Source organism: Sus scrofa, chromosome 8, assembly GCF_054392235.1.
Source record: "Sus scrofa isolate SSC_HxYL_T2T_F1_AM1 chromosome 8, Sscrofa_HxYL_maternal_Yorkshire_Landrace_v2.0, whole genome shotgun sequence".
NCBI classification, from domain to species: Eukaryota; Metazoa; Chordata; class Mammalia; order Artiodactyla; family Suidae; genus Sus; species Sus scrofa.
Window position 1 is genome coordinate 138,305,056 of NC_139390.1, and position 22,598 is coordinate 138,327,653.

General features: G+C 47.8%; 1 protein-coding gene and 1 long non-coding RNA gene across 19 annotated transcripts in view; one reads left to right on the forward strand and one right to left on the reverse strand.

Annotated features, from left to right (window-relative positions):
• AFF1 (ALF transcription elongation factor 1) overlaps nucleotides 1-22,598 on the reverse strand; it is a 195,997-nt gene that overhangs the window by 151,537 nt on the left and 21,862 nt on the right. The gene's annotated exons all lie outside the window — the stretch shown is intronic.
• Nucleotides 1,908-13,485, forward strand: LOC146401087 (uncharacterized). Its single transcript, XR_014813495.1, has 3 exons — nucleotides 1,908-3,090; nucleotides 4,073-6,914; nucleotides 12,898-13,485. It is a non-coding gene; the product is annotated as an uncharacterized LOC146401087 (long non-coding RNA).

Below are 22,598 nucleotides of genomic sequence, written 5' to 3' on the forward strand. Positions count from 1 at the left end.
TGGGAACACAGGTGAAGGAACAACGAATCATGCTGGGAATGGGGGGAAAGGAGGCTCAGAGGATCCGCAACGTCAATTCCAGCTCCTTCCTCCCCAACCCTCGCTTTAAAAAGGTACTTGCAAAAGATGCATGACCATTGCTAAGTGAAGTCAGCCATACAATGAGACACCAACATCCAATGCTTTCACTGACACGTGGAATCTGAAAAAAGGACAGACGGAACTTCTTTGCAGAACAGATGCTGACTCACAGACATTGAAAAACTTATGGTCTCCGGAAGAGACAGGTTGGGGGGTGGGGGGATGTGCCTGGGCTGTGGGATGGAAATCCTGTGAAATCAGATTGTTATGATCATTATACAACTAGATGTGATAAATTCATTTGAGTAATAAAAAAAAAAAAAAAAAAAGATGCATGACCATGCCATGCCACTGCACCTAAACCTCCAAGGGTCTACGACAGGTCAACGCTTATCTCCACACCATACAAAGTCCGAGACCACCAGCACCTATAGCTCGTGGGCACGTGCTGTGTGCCAGACAGGTTCCGAGCCTTTAGAAGTATTTAATCCTTAAAAGGACCAGATGTGGTTGCTGCTACCATCATCTCCATTTTATGGATGAAGAAACTGAGTCACAGAATGATTTTCTTTTTAACGCTTGTCCTAGATATTGGACATGGCAGTGCCAGGCACCCAGCTCTGAGCCCTATTCTGGCACCATGGACCCTTGTGTCACCATCCACTTCTCTGCCTCGTGTCCTGCCTCTGGGTTCCTTGCACTAGAAAACTTCAGCAATTGCAAACTACTTGAAATTCTGTGAGGGAGTTCCCGGCGTGGCGCAGTGGTTAACGAATCCGACCAGGAACCATGAGGTTGCGGGTTCGATTCCTGGCCTTGCTCAGTGGGGTAAGGATCCGGTGTTGCCGTGAGCTGTGGTGTAGGTTGCAGACACGGCTCGGATCCCGTGTTGCTGTGGCTGTGGCGTAGGCTGGCAGCTCCAACTCTGATTCGACCCCTAGCCTGGGAACCTCCATATGCTGCGGGAGCGGCTCAAGAAAAGGCAAAAAAGACAACAACAACAACAACAAAAATTCTGTGAACACACCTTGAATGTTTTCAAACCTCTGTGCTTCTGTGTGGAAAGCCCTTCAGCCACCCGTCACCAAACCTTCCCACCAGGTGGCAAAAAAAGCGTGGTGAGCCCCTCCCAGGATCAAAGTACCGGTGGCTGCATTCCTCCATCACTGAGCTCATCGCTGAATCACAACTATTCTTTTGCACTTACACTTCTACACACAGGTCTTCTGTACTTACCCTACGATAATGCTTTACTGTAATGACTGGTTTCAATGTCTTTTTAAGAAATGTCACCTCCTCAGAGAGGCCAATCCTGACTCTCCTTTATTTTACTTAAAATTGATTTTCCAGAGTTCCTGGGTGGCCTTGTGGTTAAGGATTCAGTGTTGTCACGGCTGTGGTGTGGGTTCGATCCCTCCCGTGTTGAGGGCACAGCCAAAGGGGGAAAAAAATGGATTTTCCTACCCACCTGAGTGACTTGCTTTCTCAGACCAAAGGTACCCCTGCCCCAGAGAATTCCTCACGGAGGAATTTTTTTGGCCATACCCACGGCGTGTGGAAGTTCCAGGGGCAGGGATTGAACCCGAGCAGTGACCACAATGGATCCTGCTGTGGCACAAGGGAACTTCTCACAGATCAATTTTTAAAATTGAATTTGTCTCCCCCACTAAAACATAAGCTTTGTGGGGACAGGACCTGTAACTGTTCTATCAGTATATTTTCAACACCTAATGCTAGGACATAGGGTTTATTAATAAATATTTGTACATCTGCCTCCTCACACTATTACTATTACATCCTTGGAAAAAAAAAAACAAAACACTGCCTTTTTTTTTTTTTTTTTTTTGGCTGCTCCTGGGGCAGGTGGAAGTTCCCAGGCCAGGGATCAAACCCACGCCATAGCAGCGACCTGAGCCACTGCAGTGACAACACTGGATCCTTAACCCACTGCACCACAAGGGCAATCCAGACAAAACTGTCTTAATGAGTTCTATATCCCCAGCACGCAGCACACCGGAAGCCTTCCATAAACATTTGTTGAACTAAAACCAAAGAAAGGTTAACGTAGGATAAACAGGTCTCCCCAGGAAAACAAAGCCGTGTAGGAAGACCCTTCCAGGTCTGGGACCAAGAAGTGACTTTGGCGGGGGGGAACAGTGAAGAAGTAGGAGCCCAAGAGAAACGCACAGAAAGCACGAAAGCAGTGAGTGCTCGGCAGCCTGCAGACGCCGGCAAGACTCTTCTTTAGGCAGCAATGATCTAGCAAGTTTTTTAAGCAGTCACGGTTTTAGAAAGATCCTTCTAGCAGCTGTGGGAGATGGAGGAGGCAGCGGTGAGCTGGGGGCACGAGGAACTGGAGCTGCTGGAAAAGCCAGGCAGGACAGTCAACAGCCTTCACCAGCAGACAGAGAAAGAGGGCGTGGACTCAGAGGCCGTACAGGACAGCAGCCTGGCCTCCACCACAAAGTGACAAGGGATCCTTTGTGTCACGACCCCTTCTTCAGCCAGTCCACAAAGTTCTTTTCTGAATTTAACCCATGTGACCAAAACATTACATCCTGCCTCTTCTTTTAAGTGAACTTGAAATGCTTTCCTGTGGTTTCACATTGTTAGCCTTAAGATATTTGATATGAATACTGTTAATTAGAAGAAATACCAGCCTTTCAGGAAATCACAAGTTAGCAATTCTTGATGGCATTTCCCGTCTAATCCCTTCATCTGCACTCAGAAAAAAAGCAACTTCATAGTAACCAAAATGACAATGGTGGAACCGCCACAAGAAGGAGACGGTTTAATATAAACCCCTGCACTTTTAAGAATGCTGAAGTTTTCCTAAGACAAAGTTGAATTCTGCTACAGCCGTTCTTCAGGCAAGATGGTTATGACACCAGAGGTTCCCACAGTGGCTCAGTGGTAACAAACTTGACGAGCATCCCTGAGGACTCGGGTTCGATCCCTGGCCCCGCTCAGTGGGTTAAGGATCCATCGTTGCCGTGAGCTGTGGTGTAGGTTGCAGACGAGGCTCAGATCCCGCAGTGCTGCGGCTGTGGATCCGGACTAGCATCCATGAGGATGCAGGTTCAATCCCTGGCCTTGCTCAGTGGGTTAAAGATCCAGTGTTGCCATGAGCTATGGTGTAGGTCACAGACACAGCTCAGGTCTGGCAGCTCTGATTCAACCCCTAGCCTGGGAACATTCACATGCCACTGCTATGGCCCTAAAGAGGAAAAAATAAAAAATAATTTTAAAAATGGTTAGGACTCCAAAGCCCCCCCAAAGAAAGCAAAAATGAATCAGGACAACCACAGTTCTCAGCAGAAAGATCTTACCCAGAACATGTCACCTCCTTTCACAAGCCTGTGACACTTCACTGACACTTGCGTTAGGGCAGTGATCACACACTTTGGTAACTTCTCTGTGTGTCTATCTCCCCGGTTAGACAGACAGCAACTCCCTATATCCAGATCATCTTTGAGACAGCAGACTTGAACGTACCATAAGACACAGTAAATGTTCAGTAAATACTTGTTCAATGAGTGAATGAAAAAACTTTAAAAGCGGGACGGGGAGAGCTTTCATAATACAAACTTTCTCAGTCACCATTCAGATTCTAGGAAATAAAGCCAAGCAAATCTGTTATTAGGATCCTTCTAATCTCTTTATGAAATCAATCTGCTTCCAGAAATAATAAGGAAAAAAGGGAAGTTGCTATACTAGTCTAAATATGTGCATTAAAACTGGGGGGGGGGGGGCCTTCCACAATTTGCACGTCTTTTTTTTCCCCTACTATAAAGAGTGTGGTAATTTAAAAACAGGGATTTTTTTCTTTTTGAGATAGATTTGGGAAGCCCAATGTAAAATTCAGCATGACAGGAGTTCCCTTCGTGGCTCAGTGGTTAACAAACCCGATTAGGATCCAGAGGATGCAGGTTCGATCCCTGGCGTTGCTCAGTGGGTTAAAGATCCGGTGTTGCCATGAGCTATGGTGTAGGTCACAGACGCAGCTCAGATCTGGCATTTCTGTGGCTGTGGTGTAGGCTGGCAGCTGCAGCTCTGATTCGACCCCTAGCCTGGGAACTTCCATATGCCACGGGTGTGGCCCTAAAAAGCAAAAAAACATATAAAATAAAACAAAATGAAATCCAGCACGATCTGAACAACTCCGCAGATTATTTCTACACTGCATGGCGCTCTCACCCTGCCCCCCTCTGAGAGGCTGCAGCAACCAGGTGTGACGGGCATGGGACCCAACCTAACTGGTCTCCCCGCCTCCGGCCTCTGCCAGCTCCTCATTTTGCTGCCAAGTTAACCTCCCCACAGCACAGCCTGTGATTAACAGGACCAAAATGAAACCATTGTCCTCCGCCCTCCGACGCCTCCGTGCAGGGGCGCACGCCTTCAAGTCCATTGCGACATCAAGGCCAGCAGCCTTAGTGGTGTCACCGACCTCCCAAAGCAGCCAGTGGAAAGGCCAGCCCTTCACCGGCCCCAGTTTTCTTCTTCCCCTTCCCCTCCTTCCAGTCGCCCTGTTTTCACTCCCTCTTGCAGGGCTCCCCGCCCAGCTCAGATCAGCTATGACTAAGAGGTATAATAATGATGGCTCCAAAGAGTCATATTAACTCTGCCAGTAGCCACATCAAAATGGTAAAAAGACACCAGTGCGGTCAACTGTAACGATATTTCGCTCAAAACCAAACATTTCCAAAAGGTGTTTTCGCTGTTTATCTTGCAATCACTATAAAGTTACTGATGTGATCTTTTCACGTGGTTCCCCAGACCAAGTCTTTGGAACTTGGGTCATGTTCGTTTCCAGGACATCTCAATTCAGTAATGATCACAGGTCACAATAAGTCATCACAGATCTAACTATTAAAAACAGCAGGGTCCAAAGATCACCAGCAAGGACTTACCAGCCACATGTCACGGGCTCAAGAGCCACATGTGGCCAGTGGCTACAGCACTGAATTGTGACAGGACAAAGTTTAGATGGAAAGATCTCCCCACACCCAGCGCCTCCCTCTTTCTCTCCTCTTGAGAACACGTTAATCCGGCTGTAACAGACCTTCCACGCCTCTCCTCTGGCTGTCTGCTACGCACGAAATGTCTTTTCTGCTTCTCTCCAAACTTAAACACCCAGAGTCCAAGGGCAGACTCACTCTTTTCTTTATAACCTCAAGCCTATCCCACAATCTCCCCCCATAACCCACCTCCACCCCATTTGTGCTTCTGTGTCACCCTCACGATGCCGTAATAACATCAGTGCTTGTGCTATTGTACCCAAAAGACTGTCAACTCTTGAAAGACGCAGTATTGCTATTTATATTATTGCTCTCAAAGAACACGGCGCAGGGCTTTGCATACAGCAGACCCTTGGCACGCTTTTGAGGAAGGGACCCCTTCCACTTTCCAGCCTTATATGAGACACGGGGACCCTGAACATAGATGCATATCCAAGGTACAGGTAGTTCCCAGGTGAGCTGAACTATTGCTCAATACCTGTGGGCAACACAAGAACTGGGTGTAGGGTGCACCCCCAACCCTGTGGTGGAAAAAGTGACTCTAACGCACATTCTGACCCAGAATTTTAGCAAATGCCAGAGATCAGAAACATCAGCTTCACGTAAGAAGAGGGCTGAGGCCAGAGCCCCTGGACATTCTATACAGCATCATGGGCTGTCACAATAATTAATCACAGATCTAACTATTAAAAATGGCACGCTCCAAAGATCACTAACGAGGACTTACTGTATAGCACTGGAAAAGCTACTCAATATTCTGTAATAACCTCCAAGGGAAAAAAGAATGGATATCTGCATGTGTGTATACGTATATATTTGTGTAGATAAAATAAATATATATATATATAACTGATTCACTTTGCTGTATACCTGAAACTAGTACAGCATTGTACACCAACTATATCCCAATAAAATTTTTTAAAAAGCATGCTCTACCGAGGTTAAGCTATTGTACATAGAATGGATAAACAGCAAAGTCCTACTGTGGAGCACAGGGAACTATATGCAATATTCTGTGATAAACCAAAATGGAACAGAATCTAAAAAAGCGCACACACATACATAACTAGATCACTTCGCTCTACAGCAGAAATTAACACAACACTGTAAATCAACCATACTTTAATAAAAGAAAAATTTTAAACTATACCATGCGCTAATAACATGCGAGAGAAGGGAAATACCCAGACTGGACACTTTTATCTGTGTGACAGAGGGCTGAAGTGACAACTGGGAAAAGTCTGGACCTGGTAATGCTCTGTGTTCCTGTACCACACCTTTGACTTTCTCTGTTTGTGAAATAAGAGGGAAGGATACTTCTGTCCACGGCAGGGACAGTTTCCCCTAAAGTGGGCTTCGGCTCCTGCCCACCACAATGTAGATGCTTCATGCTACTCCTCTGGTCAAAACCCTCCATGGCTTTCCATCTCACACCATCAACTTCCCAGTGGCCTACAAGGCCCTATAATCTGGCTTCCTGCTAGTTCTTTCAGGTCTCATCCAGCCACCCTCCTGGCTCACCCCTGCTCACTGGCTGCCTCATGGACTGCAGACTGCCCCAGGGCCTTTGCACCTACTCCCTCTGCCTGAGGTTTCCCTCTCCCCCAGCTCCAGTCATCTCCTTCAGGTCTCTGCTCAAATATTACCTTATCAGAGAGCATTGTGTACCCCCCACCAGTCCTGCTTTATAACTCTCGCTGTCACACGTGTACTCTTTGCCTAACACTGGACAGGAAAGTAGAATCACATTGGGTTTTTTGTTTTGTTTTTTTGTCTTTTTGCCATTTTCTTGGGCCTCTCCTGCGGCATATGGAGGTTCCCAGGCTAGGGGTCGAATTGGAGCTATAGCCACCGGCCTACACCACAACCATAGCAACGCAGGATCCCAGCCACGTCTGCAACCTACACCACAGCTCACGGCAAACGCCGAACCCTTAACCCACTGGGCAAGGCCAGGGATCGAACCTGCAACCTCATGGTTCCTAGTCAGATTCATGACCCACTGAGCCATGACAGGAACTCCAAAATCACGTTGGCTTTATCTGCAACTATATCCTCACTGCATAGACCAATGCCTGGCATTTTTGGCTGAATAAGTGAATGCACACTATTTTGATTTTCTGAAGGAAGTGGCAGAACAAGGGACCATTCCTTCACTTTCTTCGAATAATATTTCAAAAAACATTCATCTTAACATCATAAACCTAACGATAAAATACATACATGCACAGCATGGAAAAAACGATTACCCTTAAGTACATACTTTTTTAAAAAAGCCATTCTGCTAAGCAATCTGAATAATTCCATTCCCAAGAAAATGAATATTGCAAGAGTTAGGACGTGTCCTTTCAGCCCCTGTTTTTTTGTTTTGTTCTGTTTCTTTTTGCAGTCTGCGGCACCTGAAAGTTCCCGAGGTAGGGATGGAATAGCAGCAACTGCAGCTGAGGCTTACACTACAGCCACAGCAATACCAGACCCGAGCCACACCTGCAACCTACGCTGTAGCTTTCTACAATGTGGATCCTTAACCCACTGAGCAAGGCCAGGGATCAAACCTGCATCTTCACAAGAGACAATGTTGGGTCCTTAACCCACTGAGCCACAACAGGAACTCCACATTTTTTTATTAATAAATTTTACTGGAGTATAGTTTACTTACAAAGTCGTGTTAGTTTCAGGTGCACAGCAAAGTAAATCAGTTCTATGTGTTTATGTGTGTGTCTTTTTCAGATTCTTTTCCCATGGAGAGTATTACACAGTATTGAGTACATTATCTTGTGCCACACAGTAGCAGACCCATTTTAATACATGTTTGTCTAGATGGAGCTCTATATTCCTACTCTTAAAAGGAGCCCATACTTTTCATTCTATTCCATCATTTATATACTATACCGTGCTATGTTGATACACATTATCTCATCTTTTTAATAGCTACTTAATTTTCTATTTTGTAGGTATGCCTAAGGAAGAATTCCATCCCCTATGAATGGACTGATTCAAGAGGCTTTCATTTGAAAAAGACTCTCCCCCACCTTCCCCCCACCCAATAAAATCCCAGGCCAAATAACTCACCCTCTGGCCAAGACCTGAGGTTCTCACCTACACACCCAGAACCAGCGCAGAAGCCAATGCACATTAACGAAGGAACAGGGAGGCACCCCGTGCAGAAGGCACCACACGAGACCCGAGGCCAATGAACATGACCTTCTGCTCTCTACCAAATGGCCCCTTCTCTCGCTTCGGCTCTGCACAATTCAGCAAGCACTGATCAAGCCAGAGATGCTTCTGGGGCCCTTGCGCCATCTCTCTGTCTTCTGCTCCTTCTTCCCTCTTCTGAAAGATGGATTACCTCAACCCAGACGAACCCCCACACAGACGTACACCTATCCATTCTCCTTCATCCATGTGTGATGCAAAAGACATCCCTGAAGGGTCCCGTGGAGACCCTCCAGGGCAGACTTTATTTCCTGAGCTGCCTTCGTGATTTATACAGCCGTTTCTCCCCCTCTTGTGTCCCCAGCAGTGATGGCAGAACAGGATGTTGCTCGTAAATCTTTTCCCTCAAGCTTACCTACCACCCACGGACTCGCTTATTTTTACAAGAGTTGCCATTTCCCATAGTCCCCTCGTGTAAGCCTCCCATGTAAGGTCACAAAAGCACTGTTCTTAAGACAAATACTCTATGTGATCACTTGTATATAGAATCGAAACAATCAAACAACTGTATGTAACAAAACAGACAGAGACCAATCAATACAGAAAACAAACTAGTCGTCACCCCTAGGGAGCACAAGGGGGCGGGGGAGGGGAGGCACAAAACAGGGGTAGGGGGTTAAAAGACACAAACCACTGTGTATAAAATACATCAGCAACAAAGATACTGTATATACAGCACAGGGAAACATAGCTATTGTGTTGTAATAACTCCAAATGGAGTATAACCTATACAAATATTGAATCGCTATGTTGCGCATCTGAAACTAACATGATAAATCAACTACACTTCAATTTAAAAAAAGTGTAGTTCTTGGGATGGGCAAAGACCTTCAGAAAATGTCACACATCTGCCACTGCGAGTCTAGAAAGTTCTACTACGGGCTATGAAGGAAGGGTGATTTATTTCAAAGCACATCCTTAATCCAGAAAGACAAACATCAGTCACATCACGAAGAGGGTAGAGGGCAATTCTCGCTCATCTTTAAATTACTCAACTAGGAGTTCCCGTCGTGGCGCAGTGGTTAACGAATCCGACTAGGAACCATGAGGTTGCGGGTTCGGTCCCTGGCCTTGCTCAGTGGGTTAACGATCCGGCATTGCCGTGTGAGCTGTGGTGTGGGCTGCAGACGCGGCTTGGATCCCACGTTGCTGTGGCTCTGGCGTAGGCTGGCAGCTCAGCTCCGATTAGATCCCTAGCCTGGGAACCTCCATATGCCACAGGAGTGGCCCAAGAAATGGCAAAAAGACCAAAAAAAAATAATAAATAATAAATAAATAAATAAATAAATTACTCAACTAACGGATTATCCGTCTTCTAAGACTAGGTACACTGTCAGCCATTGGAGACACAAAGATGTCAGCTCCTCGTCAGCTGTCCAATGATAGAATCTTGTAAAGGAAGATAAACATAGAAGCTATTTGGGAAACAGATGCCGTAAGAAAAGATCTTTGAGCGGTAAGTGTCCATCATGGCTTGAGAGAAGGGAAACAGCACAGAAGCGGTGACTGAACCAGTAGCTGAACAGCCCCGGAGGCTCTGAACACTTCCTTCCTATGCTCTCTTCTCTCAGCCCCCGAGATAACATTCTCCTGGTCTTCCTCCCACTTTTCTGGCGGTACTCTCTCAATCTCCTTGAGCCTCCTTGCTCCTTAGTTTCCTGTTAGCAGGCATTCTCCTCCTCTTTACACTCCTTGGAAAATCTCCTATACCACTGATTCAGCTTCTACTGAACAAACGTGTATCTTGAACCCAGCCTTTCCCCAATGAGCTCTATTCTCAGATAAGCAACGGCCCACCTAACATCTTCACCTGCAAGGATTTTCCCAGGCATCCCAAACCAGACTCTCCTTCAAAGAAGGTGTCGTGCCTTCTGCCTTCCTCATCTTTATCACAGTATCTCCAAATCACAGCAACACCAAATGGCTGGGAATTCTTTTTTTCTTTTTTCTTTCGGTCTTTTTGGGGCTGCACCTGCAGCATATTGGAGGTTCCCAGGCTAGGGGTTGAACTGGAGCTGCAGCTGCTGGCCACAGCCACAGGCACAGGCACAGGAAAGCAGGATCCAAGCCTTGTCTGTGACTTACACCACAGCTCATGGCAACACTGGATTGTTAACCCACTGAGAGAGGCCAGGGATCAAATCCATGTCCTCATGGATACTAGTCAGATTCGATTCTCCTGAGCCTCAGTGGGAACTCCTGGCAATTGTTCTTTTGTTTTTGTTTTTTTTTTTTTTTTGTCTTTTTGCCATTTCTTGAGCCGCTCCCGCAGCATATGGAGGTTCCCAGGCTAGGGGTTCAATCGGAGCTGTAGCCACCAGCCTACGCCAGAGCCACAGCAACGCGGGATCCGAGCCGTGTCTGCAACCTACACCACAGCTCACGGCAACACCGGATCCTTAACCCACTGAGCAAGGCCAGGGATCGAACCCGCAACCTCATGGTTCCTAGTCGGATTCGTTAAACACTGCACCACGACGGGAACTCCCCAGCAATTGTTCTTGATCCTTCTCTTTTACATATCCTTTTCATCCAACCTACCTACAAATTTTTTTTTTCTTTCTATTCCTCCATTGTCCAGAATCCATTCAGTTCTATCCAGCTCTCCTGTGGACTACTTAGTTGGCCCTCAACTGGTTTCGGGGCTTCCATTTCTGTCCTTCTAAACCGCATTCCCCATTTGACAAGTGACCTTTTAAAAGCACATCTAGAGTTCCCGTCGTGGCCCAGCAGCAACGAATCCGACGAGGAACCATGAGGTTGCGGGTTCGATCCCTGGCCTTGCTCAGTGGGTTAAGGATTGGGCGTTGCTGTGGCTGTGGTGTAGGCCGGCAGCTACACCTCCAATTGGACCCCTAGCCTGGGAACCTCCATATGCCACGGGTGCAGCCCTTGAAAGACAAAAGACAAAAAAATAAATAAATAAACAAAATAAGCAAAATAAATACAAGCACATCAACCATTAATCTACCTAAAATTCTTTGCTGGCTTCTCATTCCCCTAAATACAAAATCAACGTTCTCAGCATGGCCCGCAGATGGTTGCCTGGTCTGGCGCTCTCTGCTCCAGCTGTAATTAAGTTCACTCAGTTCCTCAAAAGGGCCCTCTGTTTTTCACCCACATCTTCAGAAGTATGTTTCTTTTTACCTGGAATACATTTCTCCTCTCCTCTTTCCACCACCCAATTTTTTCAACTGACCAACTCCTCAACATACCTTAATGTTCTGCCGAACCACCACTCCCTCCAAGGAGTCTTTCCTGAACGTTCCCTAAATCTACATTTGGGTGCCTTTCCCGATAAAGCTCTGTACTTCCCTGAGAGCACTTAGAGACAGATGAATGAATGAACGAATGAAGGAAGGAAGCAGGGACGGGAGGAGGCCTAGCATACGCCAAGGCATCGTATTTGAAACCCAAAGGCCTGTATGGATTGTGGGAACTTCTGTAGAGCTAGGCACCAGGGCTGCTGGGAGGGTTGGTGATGGGACACAAGACTTGAAGATAAGGCTAAAGACCCAGGGGCAGAGGGTTTGAATGTCTCTAAATTGTAAGTGACAGGGAGCCCTGGAAGTTTGTTTTTGTTTTTGACTGTGCCCAGGGCACGTGGAAGTTCCCAGGCCAGAGATGGAACCCACACCCCAGCAGTGACCTGAGCTGCTGCAGTGACAATGCCAGATCCTTAATCCTGCTGGGCCAGGAGAGAATTCCAAGCCCTGGAAGTTCTTTCCTTTTTTCTTTTTTTGGTCTTTTTAGGGCCACACCCATATCAGATGGAGAGTCCCAGCTAGGGGTGGAATCAGAGCAGCAGCCGCAGGCCTATGCCACAGCCATTGCCACAGCCACGCCAGATCCGAGCCACATCTGCAACCGACATACACCACAGCTCACGGTAATACCAGATCCTTAACCCACTGAGCAAGGCCAGGGATCGAACCCACATCCTCATGGATACCACTCAGATTTGTTTCCACTGAGCCAAGACGGGAACTCCTTGCTTTAAAAAAAAAAAATATATATATATATATATACATATACATATATATGTATATGTATATATATTACAGTTGATTTACAATGAAGCCCTGGAAGTTTTTTAAGTAGAAGAGCAAATGAACATCAAAGAAACCTCCTAACATAATGAAGTTTCTCCTGTTGAGGAACAAGCAAGCTGAGGGCACCTCCTCGCCCTCAGGCACAGAGGAATACGCAGTGGGAAGAAGCAAAGGCACTCTGGAAGCAGCTGTTAGAAATCCAGCTGTGGGACTCACAGGTGGGAGGGGGGGGAGGGGGGGTGCGGGGTGAAGCCGAGACTGTGCAGAGAAAATGTGTGGGGTAAGAAGGCAGCAAGGGAAGTTCCTGTTGTGGCACAGTGGTTAATGAATCCGACTAGGAACCATGAGGTTGCGGGTTTGATCCCTGGCCTTGCTCAGTGGGTTAAGGATCCAGCATTGCCATGAGCTGTGGTGTAGGTCGCAGACGCAGCTCAGATCCCACGTTGCTATGGCTATGGTGTACGCTGGCAGCTACAGCTCTGATTAGACCCCCTAGACCCTAGCCTGGGAGCCTCCATATGTGGCAGGAGCAGCCCTAGAAAAGAAAATAAATAAATAAATAAAAAACAAAAACTTTAAAAAAAAAAAGAAGGCAGCAAGGCAGGGATAGAGGTCTGGGAAGTAACAACTTTTACCTGGTGGGGAAAAAAAACGAAGTTTCACGTGGAAGTGAAAGGGGCCAGTCAGAACGGTAACGAGCTTAAGAGTCTGAGAAAGGATCGGGGAGGCGCAAGGAATACCCACATCGGTGTCCAAGTTAGCATGCAGCACTCTGCATACAGCGGGTGCTGAGCATGTGCTGAAGTGTAAGATACCGCATTTATTCCAAAGACGCTGCATGTACAGCAGTGCTCTGCCTACAGCAGGTGCTGAGCATTTGCTCAAGTGTAAGATACTGCACTTATTCCGAAGATGCTGCATGTATTTCCCAGATTATCAAGGCACTCTCTTATTACAGGAATGGCACCTCGGGGAGTTGAGGAGGTTAAGAAGCACACCCACCACAAACAGTCTTTTGACTAGATTTCAAACAAAAACACACACTCATTCCCTGATTCAAAGGAGACCAGGCCTGAATCCTTTTGAAAAGACACAACGAAATTTTGTTCATACAAATTATTCTCCTCTGCTTTATCAAACTGGGGATTCTTTTTACTTGTCGGGGGGTCTTTTTTTTTTTTTTTAGGGCCACACCTGCAGCATATGTAGGTTCCCAGGCTAGGCGTTGAATCGGAGCTGCAGCTGCCTCCCTGCATCTCAGCTACAATGCCAGATCCGAATCAAGTCTGTGACCTACACTGCAACTCACGGCGATGCCGGATTCTTAACCCACTGAGCGAGGCCAGGGATCAAACCTGCGTCCTCATGGATGCAAGTCAGATTCGTTTCTGCTGAGGCCAGGGATCGAACCTTCGTTCTCATGGATGCAAGTCAGATTCGTTTCTGCTGAGCCACGACAGGAACGCCTCAAACTGGGGGGTTTAAAGCATCCTCTGTTTTCACAAAGGAGAGGGAGATTTTGCTATAGTGTGAAAAGGCCACCTGGGTGGGTGCAAGTGGGGGAGGGGTGCAAAGAATCGGGCAATGACAAATCCTGATGGAGAAGACCAGGCTTGGGCAAAGGAAGGCAAATGCAAACACCCAGGAGCTGAAGTCAGCCCCTCTTAGAGGGTCCACCAGCAGACTCTTTCCCAGGGAGTTCCCACTGTGGCTCAGCAGGTTAAGAACACGACATAGTGTCCAGGAGGATGTGGGTTTGATCCCTGGCCTCGCTCAGTGGGTTAAGGAGCTGGCGTGGCTGTGGCTGTGGTGTAGGTCACAGCTGTGGCTCCAATTCAACCCCTAGCCCGGGAACTTCCATATGCAGTGGGTGGGCCACACAAAGAATTAAAAAACCAAGACACCAGCAAACTTCAAAGTGCCTATCCTCCAAGTGCAGGCAGCATTCCTGGTCTTCCGGCCGCTGCTCTCCTGGCCGGCTCAGGATGCCGAAGAGAGCACGGGTCCCCTCCCTACCCCAGGGCTCCCTCGCCCCACTCCTGCCACGCTCCTGGTTGGTGAGAGGAGAACAGGCTCGGCAAGTGCACGTGGACGACCTGAGCATCAAGGCGAGCCTCACCCCCTCCCACCAAACAGACCAACATGCCGCTGCAGGATGACGCTGACAGATGAGCCTGAAAAGTGAAATACAGGTGACTTTTAAGCACCATTGGTTATAAGGCTTGCTGTGCTTTGAAGCAATTTGTTTTTAAAAGGTCAATGAAGACAAATAGATAGCAGTAAATTACTGTTTACACAATTCTGAAGACTTTATCCACAGGCCTTCAGATGGAGTTTCCAACGGTGGGGTCAACAAGCAATTGCCTCAACAGCTACAGGACTTCACAGAAACACCAAGTTAACCCGTTAGTAATAACGCCAGAACTTTGGGCTGTTTTTCCAAGAAAGGGCAAATAAATACCCATTATAACCATCCTCCATTCTCTTGACAGCAACAAGCAACAGCCACAAACTCAATCATTCATTCATGGCTGGTAATTTGCAAAGCACAGAGATAATGCTGAAGGATCACACGGACCTCTGGTGTGAGCGAATCACACAATTTACACAGATGTGTGATGTAACGCCGGGGCTGAAATCAGCTCTGGAGGTCATGTTAGTCTAGGTCTAATCAGTAGAGAGAAGCCACACGATCCTGTGAACAGCAGTGTAAACATAAAAAACACGGGAGGTTACCACAGCACATTGGGGGAAGGATCCGGCATTGCCGCAGCTGCATGCCACAGCCGCGGCGTGGGTTCAATCCTTGGCCCAGGAACTTCCGCATGCCACGGGTGCAGTGAGGAAAAAAAAAAAAAAGCCGGGAGTTCCCGCTGTGGCTCAGTGGGTTAAGAACCCAACTAGTACCTGTGAGGATTTCCTGGCCTCGCTCAGTGTAACCCATTGCTGGACGCCAGCACTGCTGCACGCTGTGACAGAGGCTGCAAAGATGGGCTCGGATCTGGCATTTCTGTGGCTCTGGCGTAGGCCAGCAGCTGCAGCTCCGATTGGACCCCCAGCCTGGGAACCTCCATGTGCTGCAGGTGTGGCCCTAAAAAGACACACACCCAAAAAAGCTATTAAACTATGATGGGGAAAAACTATAAAGACATAAAGAGAGACTCTATGGGGTAGTGTGGGCTGAGAGAGGGTCCCCAAAGAAGGACAAACTTTGAGGGGGGGATCACTCCACACAACTGAAGTTGAGATGTCATCGGTAAGGGTCTGTTTGCAGCCCACTGAACGGCAGAGAAGTTCCCTGGAACCGGTTCACACAAGTGAGCAGCAGGAGACAATTCTCCGAGGTGCAGGCAAAGCTGAGGCTGCTGGGTGTTCAGAGAGAGCTGGGCGCCGCAGTGGGCCTGGGGCCTGGGGTGTGGGTACAATGAGAGGCCCCAGGCAGGAGCCGCAAAGTCGCCAAGAGACGGCGAGCCCTGGGATGCCTGGCTGGGGGTCCACACATGCCACCATTCGTGCAGTGATCACAGCCGCATCACAGACCGTGCAGCAAGCGTAAGAAAGCGCTGCCACCACAGCCAGGAAGACTCTCGTCCCCTCTACGGACGGGGCTGAACCGGGCTCACGGTAAAGGAGAAAGGCCGAGTCCATCACAGCTGAGCCAGTACAGAAGGATGAACTGGAGGAGAGGCCTTCACTGAACCGTGGCGCAGAGGTTCACAAAGGATGAGAGGGCACAAAAAGGGCAATGAATTTCTTGGGTGATTCGTCTGAAAAGAGGTGATGTTTCAGCTGAACATGAAAGGATGGATAAGGTTTGGATGGAGGGGGGTTGGAGTGAGAGAAAACTCATTCCAGGCTGAGAGGACAGTTTTATCATTAACTCCGGGATCTGGAGCAAACCACTTAAACTCTTCGAGCCTGCCTACCATGTCAGATCCCTATGCGATTGAAATGCAACAGTGACCTGTGAATAAATTTTGAAAAAAGTCAAAAGCATTCGATGAAAGCCACTTGATGGTAACACCTTTACAGGGTAAGGCGAATGCAAGCTCTAGTACAAGCTCCAGCAGGTTGATCCACCTCCCCGCCAGGTCCCTCCCTTCTGCATCCTCTCCACAGAGCTCCCGACAGGTGCTTGAGATGTCAAGGTCTCTGCAAGTCTTGGCTGAACGGATGAGGGAACTTGGGGTTATCCTAACAGAGGTGCCTTTCCACTGAAAATCACACTGCGGGAGGAGTTCCCACCGTCCAGTGTTGCCACAGCCGTGGTGTAGGACACAGCTGCAGCTTGGATTCGAACCCTGGCCCAGGAACTTCATATGCTGCGGATGTAGCCAAAAAAGGCGGGGGGGGGGGGAGGGATCAAACCGGGGGAAACGCATGATTTCATATCTACCTAACCCAAAAGGGTAGAAGGCATTACTGATTAACTACCTACTCTCCTGCACAGTTAGGCACCCTTACTCTGATGTGTGCCCTGAACTGTATCTTAATGTGCCATTGAAAGAGGAAACAGAAAATTAGGATTTTATTGAGAAGCACATTCATGGTGTCATCTACCTTTTTTTTTTTTTTTTTTTTTTTTTTTTTGCTTTTTGTCTTTTTTTAGGGCTGCACCTGCGGCACATGGAGGTTCCCAGGCCAGGGGTCTAGTCAGAGGTGTAGCCGCCAGCCTTCACCACAGCCACAGCAACGCGGGATCCGAGCCACATCTGCGACCTACACCACAGCTCACGGCAATGCCAGATCTTCAACCCACTGAGTGAGGCCAGGGATCGAACCCGCAACCTCATGGTTCCTAGTCAGATTCGTTAACCACTGAGCCACAATGGGAACTCCATCTACACAAACTCTTAATAGTATAAATTCTAAAACAGAAGGAGTTCCTGTTGTAGTGGAGCAGAAGCAAATCTAACTAGGAACCATGAGGTTGTGGGTTCCATCCCTGGCCTTGCTCAGTGGGTTAAGGATCTGGTGTTGCCATGAGCTGTGGTGTAGACCGCAGACGCAGCTCGTATCTGGCAGCTTGTATCTGGCGTTGCTGTGGCTGTGGTGTAGGCCGGCAGCTGCAGCTCCAATTAGACCCCTAACCTGGGAACGTTGCTATGCCACGGGTGTGGCCCTAAAAAGACAATAAATAAATAAATAAATTAATTAATTAATTAAATAGCAAAGAAAAAAGCAGACTCATAATCACCCATGCCCACAGTTGGCAGGAACACTCGACCGAGCAGTTTACATACTGCCCGACCCAGGTCACAGACCAGGATCTCTGAGCTGGGTCTCAGAACAGGAGTAAGGACTGGGCGGTAGCTTCCCACACACTGCCCAGCAGAACCCAAACTTTCAACCTCCCAGAGGCCATGAGAACATCAGAGAGCTCATGGAGTTCCCACCATGGCGCAGCGGAAACGAATCCGACTGGGAACCATGAGGTTGTGTGTTCGATCCCTGGCCACGCTCAGTGGGTTAAGGATCCGGTGTTGCCGTGAGCTGTGGTGGAGGTCACAGATGTGGCTCAGATCTAGCATTGCTGTGGCTGTGGTGTAGGCCGGCAGCTGTAACTACAATTAGACCCCTAGCCTGGAGTCTCCATATGCCATGAGTGTGGCCCTAAAAAGACGAGACCCAAAAAAAAAACAAAAAACAAACAAAAAAAAACAAACAAAAACTATCAGAGTTCAAATCCTCTGCTCCCTGAACACCAATATTAGCAAAGGCAGGTCAACTGAAAGTAACAACTACTAACAGAAAATTAGTGTTTATGAAATACGGACTCAATTCAGACACCGGATTTTAAAAATGCATTATCTCATGTAGGTCTCATTCTTATTTTATAGAAGGAAGTAGAGCTTGGAGAGGTTAAGTAAACTGCTCAGCATTACACATCTAGTTGGGACTAGAATTCAAGGCCAAGTCTCACTGATTTCAAAGCAAACTCGCTTCCCCTTGAACTCCGGCTGCCTCTCCAGGTGAAAATTTAACAGCAGACTCTCAGCCAGCCTGTCCGTGTTCTGCTTTCCCTGAGTCACCGCTGCAGGTTGCACAGAAAGAAAAGGTAGCAATGGTTTTGATTTTAAGAACTGTTCCGAATATCTCCCCATCTCACTCCATTCCATGCCTTTGTTCAAAAGAACACATTTCTACTAGGCATTCCCACCATGGTGCTGTGAGTTAAGACTCTGACTACAGTGGCTCAGGTGGCTGCAGAGGTGCGGGTTTGAGTCCCAGCCCCGTGCAGTGGGTTAAGGATCCAGCACAGCTGCGGTTCAGGCCATAAAATGAAATACATATATATATTCCACCCCCCAGACAAGTAAGACATATATGCTGCTCTCATTTATTAAGGACTCTATTCTATTTGAAAATCAACACCTCCACTCTTACATTAAGGATGATTTCATCTCTCAGTTATCAGGTGCTCACTGGGGAAAAGTAAATTTCTGCCCATGTGGAGAGATCATCTAACATGAGAACAGCTCCAAACTTCTAACCTCCGAGCGCTTGATTTATTAACAGGGGCCACCACCTGACACCTGTGCCGGGCTCCACAGTCTGCAAAGTGCTCGGGTGAGAGAGAGCACATCACCTCCCCGCGAGAGGGAAAACAGCCTCAACTTATCGTAGGAAGGGCACCAACTCCATCCCCCGATGTTATAATTCATGCTTTTCCTGCCAGCAGCTTATTAGTCACCCCAGCCCCTCCCACCCTTTCTCGTCCCCACCCCACCTTCCACACCCCAACGTGTAAGGCGAGCACTTTGCTCCTGCTGGAGAAAACGACACACCTTGGACTTCTGGAGAGAAGCAACCTCCCAGGTGCACGCTTTTATCTAGTGATTCTTCGCAAGGTCAGCCATCCAGGATTTCTGGCCCGAGCCTCAGTTTCAAACCAGAGCTCCAAAAGCATTTCCCTGCCACCAGTTTTGGCCAAGACAACGTGGAACGGACTTGGGATCCAATGACAACAAGGAAGGTGGCTTGACTATCTGCCATGGATGAGTCCATTAACCTTTCCTATTTCCCTCTGTTAAAACAGAGCCCAGAGTTCCCGTCCTGGCTCAGTGGCTAACGGATCCAACTAGGAACCATGAGGCTGTGGGTTTGATCCCTGGTCTCGCTCAGTGGGTTGGGGATCCAGCGTTGCTGTGAGCTGTGGTGTAGGCCAGCAGCAGCTCCGACTAGTCCCCTAGCCTGGGAACCTCCAAAAGCCGTGGGTGTGGCCCTAAAAAGACAAAAGACCAAAAACAAAACAAAACAAAACAGAGCCCCACAGGGAGCTGTAAGATGAAATGAAATCACGCCTATCAAATGCTTCTTGGCACAAAATCTGGTCACTGTGCTCATTAAACATTAGCGGCTGTTGGCATCTGAACTCAGAAAAGCCGAGTCAACCAAGAGTGTCTTCCACATTCTCACCACTGCAGCACCTGGGGGATGGAGGCCCCATCTCTCTCTAAAATAGCTCAACACATCTCAGCGGGAGGACAGCTCCCCTCCAGCTGTGACCTCCGCACCTTTCTCAAATCGTACAACTTGTTTGGAAGATAGACTCAGAAGGTGATTACCAAACACTTGGGAAGTCAGTAAACACATTAGAATTCTTGGGTGCCCAGCGCCTTACTGGGTCCACTCGGGTTACAAAGGGCAGTCTCTGACCTCCAGCTGTTTAAAATCTGGCTAAGGCTCAGGAGTGCCCACAACAAAGGAGCCAAGTGAAAAAACAGCAAGGGAGAGATAAGCTTGATGGGGAGCCGGGTACACTAGCAACGGCGTTGACCGAAGGTGGACCTTCTTCAGCTGCAGGGTTGAAATTAGAGGGCAGTTTCCAAGTCTTGGTTCCATAACATGCTAGATTATCAGTGCCAATCACACACAGTGTCACTTTCAACCTAGAACATTGGAATGTAGGATGCTCAGGTACTGTAATTCTGATTAGGGGCTTTGATCCAATGCAAAGCCCTGAACCACATAAGTAAAAGGAACATTAACCTTAAGTGTAAACTTGAAACAATAGCCTTTGGACTTCTTTGCAAAGGTCTAAGAATTTCCTTTAAAAAACTGAGTTTTTCTTTAAAAATAAGAGTTTTTCTCTTGATGCTGGGTTGAAGGTGGCACAGGGGCGGGGTCTAAGCCCCGAGTCTCCCCAGAGGTACAGGGCTCCAAAGTTCTGCCCTGTCACCCCTTCTTGCAAGGAAAACTTCGACTCTCAACCAAGGGGGCGTACCTGCGGGGCCAGCCTGGCAGAAGCCATTTACCCAGGATTTGAGAGTCGGGGCAAACCCGGGTACCCCTAACAAAGATCTCCTCCAGCGGGAGCAGTCAGAATTCAAACGGCGGCGAGCAGCCCCGCGCTCTCCACTGGGAAACCCTGTTTTCTTTTAATTAAAAAAAATGTAGAGGTCATCCCTCAGCTTTGTTTACAAGTAATGAGTCCAGCAGCCCCCATTTATCACCCCTGGAGATTCTTTTACACTTTGATGTGAAAAGAGTCAGGGCCCATTGTGATTGCAACTCCTCCAACAGCAGTCCTTTCACTTGCAAACGAAGCTCGGGCCCCCAGTAAGAACGGATTGTCACAAAAAAATTCATTGCCTTTCCTTCCAGTGATTTATCCAAGATGGGGGGGGGGGGGCTGGCTTTAAGACAACTTTCCAGAAACGGTTCCTAGGACACCCCACTGCATTCTTGGCCTCTGCAGATTCTTTCTGCCCCAAATGCTTCTCCACTGCTCGGAAAAGGCAACCTTCTCTCTCGAAGGCATCCTGTTTGGGACGGCCTGCCTTCCCGCCCCATCGAGCTTTCTGAGGGCCCTATCACTGCTATTTGATGCTGCCTCCTTTCGGGCAACACTCTCCAGGGCAAAGAAGATACCAGCACCCTGACTCGGCCAGAACAGACCCCTAACCGGCCCAATAATTAGGTCACAAGGCACCCGTTCTCCCCATCTTTAGCAGTCTCTTGCATTAAAACAAACTGAGTCCCACGGAAGTTTAAAAGGAAAGAGGATTTAAAGAGTTCTTGAGGCATCGAAGAAGCCGAGGTCATAGCCCAAGAGAGGAAGGCAGGACTAGAAGATTTTCTCAAGCGAACTTCAGAAGTCAGAACACAGCACGCATTTCAAAGGTGCACAGAGGCTCACACGTGCATTGTCACAAAGTGACAGACCCCAGCAACCAGCACAGAGGTCAAATCACGGAATAATGCCAGTACCCTTGGACCAGAAAACATTTTCCCCCAGTCTTTTTCAGGCCGCACCTTCGGCATATGGAAGTTCCCAGCCTAGGGGTGGAATCAGAGCTGCAGCTGCCAGCCTACACCACAGCCACAGCAACGCGGGATCCGAGATGCTCAAGAGGCATCTGAGACCTACACCACAGCTCGCGGCAATGCAGGATCCTTAACCCACTGCGCCAGGCCAGGGATCAAACCCTCCTGGATACTATTCAGGTTCATTACCTCTGAGCCACAACGGGAACTCTATAAACTTTTACTGCGATTATTTCTTTTTTAGCAAAAAGACATTTCAAATTTAATTGAGCTTTAGAGCTAACTCCCATCCTACAGGAAATACCTAAGACAGAGTCACACAGATTCTCTACTTCAGCACTAGTGACATTCAGACCCAGAAAATTCTTTGTGGTGGGGGCTGTCCTGTGCATTGCGGGATGTTTAGCAGCACCGCTGGCCTCTACCCACTAGATGACAATGAGAAAAATCTCTCCAGACATTGTCAAATGTTCCCCAATCCAGAGGGTAAACTTATTCCGGGTTGAGAATCGCTTGCATGTATGCACAAAACACATCAAGAGGAAGCAGTCAGACTTACATTCAACTCAGCTTCCTCAACCCTCACCCTTAGTTAACCCCCACCCCCCAACCCCCATCCCCACCAAATAAGCAGAATAAATGCTCTAGATTAAGGCTTAATGGACAAAACCCAACACAATGTATGCACTTTGGGTTTGCTGGAATCATGGTATAAACAACTTTAATAGACATTTTTAATCAACCTGGACAGTTTGGACATGGGTTGATTAATAGACGAACCTAAAATTAAAATGTTAATTTTATTAAGGATGAGACTGGTATGCAATTATGTAGGGAAATATCCCTTTTTTAAAAGAGATTGCACAGAAGGTATGAAGGGTAAAAACAGATGTCTGGGATTTGCTTTAAAGCCCTTCAGCAAAGAACAAAAGGAAAAGGACAGGTTTTTGTTTTTTTGGTT